General features: G+C 41.6%; 1 protein-coding gene across 1 annotated transcript in view; it reads left to right on the top strand.

Annotated features, from left to right (window-relative positions):
* Nucleotides 1-3,900: 3,900 nt before the first annotated feature.
* Nucleotides 3,901-4,508, top strand: part of Scrn1 (secernin 1) — a gene marked incomplete in the record, with an annotated part of 68,355 nt that continues 67,747 nt past the window's right edge. Inside the window, 1 exon segment of the mRNA XM_013510669.1 lies at nucleotides 3,901-4,508.

Genomic DNA, 4,508 nt, shown 5'->3' with positions numbered 1-4,508 from the left:
GAACAGAAAAATAATTTAGAATAAACAATCTACAGAAACTGTGTAAGCCTTATGACAGTATCTTATAAAAATGGAATGGTACCTTTAAATTTTTGAAATAATAAAAGCTATCAGCCAAAAATTACAGAGTCAGCAAAGATATCTTTCAGAAATGAAAAATAATTGATCACATTTCCAGACAAAAACCAAGAAAGTTCACTACTAAATCTGTACCTATGATAAATGATAGCAACTGCAGGAGGGATGGGTGAGAAACGTAAAAGTATGCTGTTGGAAGTTTTTTGCATTCTACTTGGAATCATGCTATTTGAAAGTAGATAGTAATAAATGTGAAGTACATACTATACATACTAGCATAATCAATTAAACATAAAACAAGAGGTATGACTAATGAAACAAGAGTTGTTTTAAAATAAAACACTAAAAATTTCAATAGAAAATAAGCCAAGTAAAGAGCAAGAAGAGAAACGGAACAAAGAAGAGATAGGGCAGATAGAAGTATCAGAATATTATATTTAAAATCTACATATTGAGAATTACATTAAATGTAAATGGCGAAAGCAGTTTCCCAACTCAGCACCACTGATAGGGATAGATAATTACTGGTTATAGAGGCTGTCCTTTGTGTTGTAGGATGTTTAGCAACATCCTTAGCCATGATGTACTTAGATGTCAATAGAAACCTCCCTCTTTCTGCCATTGTGAGAGCCATGTCTCCAGCACTGCCAAATATCCTCTATTTCAGCCAATGATGAAAGCTCTATAGCAAAATTGCCCATTTGAGAACCAGTGATCGAAACATTCCAATTTTAAAAAGCAAAGAATGTCATGTTTAATGAGAAGTAGGATCTAGTTCTATTCCAGTCATATAACCCACTATCATATAAATCCAGAGAGAGGTTAAAATAAAAGGATGGGGAAAATGTACCATATAACCACTGAGGTAATGAAGTTGTCTTCAGGATAGTGAATATTATTCGAGGGTCTTTTTTAAAAAGAAACATTTAAAAATACCTCATAACAACCCTAAATGTGTATGCACCTCATATACATGAAGCCCAAACTGACAGCACAGAGGCAAATAGAAAGATCCACAAATATAGTTGAAGATTTGATAATTCAATCCTCTCTCATAATTGATATGGAAGGTTGGTGTGATGTGACCACAAGCCAAGGAATGCTGGTAGCCACCAGATGTTGGGCCTGGCAAGGAACAGATTCTGCCCCACAGCCTCTGAATAGTGCAGTGTTTTGCCATCTCAGACTTCTTGCCTTAGAACTATGAAAGAATAGGTTTCTGTTGTATTAAATCACCATGTTTGAAGTGATTTATTACAGCAACCAATTCATTGCTCATGCTCAGAATAAAATCTATGAAGGTTCTCAATAGTAATCTAGACAGGGAAGGCCTGGTACATGAAGAAATACAGTTCTATACTTTTCAAAACTATCAGGATTGAATATTTTATGGTTTCCTTGGTAATCTTATTTTCATTTTACTGCTTGTAAATAAAACCAGAAATGTTTCCATAATGGTACTTCCCTAGAGGAGAACCCTACATGAGAATGCATATAAACTGAAACAACCACCTTAACTCTGTTCTTTTTTTTTTTCTGGAAAAAGAAAAATCTTTGCCTACTGCTACGGGGAAGGGAGTATCTGGTATACTTTTATTTATTAGCTCTTAAGTCTCTGAACATGGTTAGATAAAATATAAATGACTGTGTAACAATTGCATGCTACTTAAGACAATTTTCCCTTGCCAGCTAGCTCACAGAAATCTTGTAATTTATCTGCAGCTAAATTTCACATCTTTGATAGAAGCCAATGATGAAAGCCCTAATTGATATTTCTTGATGTTCTCCATATTTGTTGGACTGTTCTGTTCCCTTAGCTCTATTTTTGTGATTTGAGTGGCAGCAGAGGCTGTCTCTCCTATACAAGCCTGAGACAAATGTATTGCTACTTCTTAATAAATGTTAATCAGACCAGGTGATAAGTTTTGCCATTCAGACCTGGGGACAGTAAGTCCTCTGTAATCATATGCGCTGGAGCTCCTGGCCATGTAGTTTCTACGGCTGTGTGGGGACATATCAACAGGCTTCAAAGACAAAGCTGGCAATGGTGCCACGTGCCTGTAATCTCAGCACTCTAGGAGGCTGAGGTAGGAGGATCACAAGTTTGAGCCCAGCCTGGGAAACTGAGTGAGATGCTGCCGCAAGATAAAAAATAAAAAAGGACTGGGATCAGCTCAGAGTAAAGGCTATAGATTTAATTCCCAGTACCACCACCACCACACACACACACACACACACACACACAAAAAAAAAAAAAAAAAAAAATCTGGACCAGCAGGTAAATTGGGAGGCTCCCATGTCTATGTACTAAGACTTCATCTGCCCCTGGACTCTTTTAGCAGAGGGAGAGGCATGGTGTGCGGTGCTGTCCTATACATGAGAAGTGACACATAAAGGTGCCAGGAAAGCATAGAATTGAATTTGCTTTTCTAGTGATGGTGACTTCTTGAATACCATTAAACTAGACCCTTAAAATAGTGGCTTACAGACTTTATTGGGCAAGAGAAACACCAGAGAGCATATAAAAATGCAAGTTCCCTGGGCTCAGCCCTAGAGACTCAATTCGGTAGATCTGGATGGGCCCCCAGAAACAAGCTCTTTAGGAGTTTCTAGTATTGATTATTTAAAATCATGGGTCTACAGTTTCCTTCATTGGAATGAATGAACAAAAGGCACCTTTGTGTACCAAGACTCTCTGAACCAATGCTCTATTCTGTAGTATTTACACTGATTCCCTTAGCTCTCTTTTGCTATCTGTTCACTCATGCGTGAACTGTAAGCACCCATCATAGTCTGAAGGCATGCAGTACAGTCTCCTTCTGTCCTTGCCAGCCAGTCACCCAAGCTTTCCATCCAAGTAGACAGTGGCCTCTGCTATTGCAGTTTTCTGTGTGTTCTGAAGATATCCTATGTATATTGGTAATATAGGTACAGATGTATATATTCTTTTCTTCCCTAAGTATAACATACAATGTTCTGTACCTAGCTTTTAAAAAAATCTTTCACTTCATATATTTTGGAAACTTTTTCATATGACTAAAGATCACCTTCATTTTTTTTAAAGCTGGATAGCATTCCATGGTACTGATGGTGTTATTACTTGTACAGGGCTTTGTGTGTGTGTGTAATTGGGGACTGAACTGAGGGCCACATCCCCAGACCTTTTAGAACATTTTTTATCTTGAGATAGCCTCTGGTTAAGTTGCTCTGTGTGGGCTGGAGATTGCTGGTATTACAGGTGTGAGCAACCAAGCCTGGCTTCAGTGTTTTGATGGATGACTGCTTTCAATCTTTGCTAGTACAAATAAGGTACAGAGGACGAACTTGTGCTCATTTGACATCTGTGTCAGTGTGCTGTAGGATAAATTGCAGAAGGGCAATCATTGGTCCAAGTCTACATGTACATTCGTTATACTTTTTTGGGCACCAGGAATCAAACTCAAGACCTTGTGTTTGCCAGGCAGGCACTGTTCCACTGAGCTATATCCCCAGCTCCGTATATTCGTTATTCTGAGAAATATTGCCAAATTGTCCCCTACAGAGGTTATAAAACTTTGATTTTTGCTAATCTGACAGGTGGAAATACTATGTTGCATATTTGATTTGCAGGTGTCTTTGAGTATCTTTTCATGAGCCTGGGTGGCACTGTGTTTATTTTCCTTGAATTATCTCTTCTCCTTTGATGTGGTCTTTTCTTACTAATTTATAGAAGGTAGAATCTGCGTTTTGGCAACAGACAGTCATGTCTTGACCAGTGACCTTGACACCAGCATCAGCACACACACACACACACACACACACACAATTTGTGAACAAATTTATTAACCTCGGCATGAAATCTTGTCTTTGCTACTTGCTGTGTGACCTTGGGTGAGTTACTTAAACTCTTAAGGCCACAATGTGGAAAGGTCTGGCATATCAATGTGGTCCTCTAAAACCAGGACGTCTACCGGGACACATGTATCCACGAGGCGCAGGGCAGGTCTCCGCTGGGAAATCCTGCCTAGGCGCCAAGGCCCGAACACCGCGACGCCAGGAGGAAGCTGGGCCTCGCTTCTTAAAGCCTAGATCTCTGTTTTGGGAGAGCCGCCAGCAAGAAATCAAAATCAAGCGAAGAGGAGCCAGTTGATGAAGTCAGTCCCCGGGCCACCCCTCCAGCAGGCGGAGAGCAGCGCTGCGGCCCGGCGAGCAGAGGCGCGACCAGGGACCGGAGTGCAGGGAGGGGAGGGGACGGGAGGGGACGCGAGGGGAAGAGGCGGGAGGGCGGGTCCGCCGTCACGTGACCCGACCAGCTGTTGGCGGGGGCGGCGGGGACCCACAGCGCCGCGAGTCTGGGAAGCGGGACGCGCCCGACGCCGCCTTCGCCACTGCAGCCGCAGCCCCCGATGTCGCCGCAGTAATCCGCCCGCGGCGGCGCCCGCACCTCGGTG

Source organism: Chinchilla lanigera, unplaced genomic scaffold (genome assembly GCF_000276665.1).
Source record: "Chinchilla lanigera isolate Chin_1 unplaced genomic scaffold, ChiLan1.0 scaffold00009, whole genome shotgun sequence".
NCBI classification, from domain to species: domain Eukaryota; kingdom Metazoa; phylum Chordata; class Mammalia; order Rodentia; family Chinchillidae; genus Chinchilla; species Chinchilla lanigera.
This window is presented reverse-complemented; position numbering and strand designations above follow the sequence as displayed.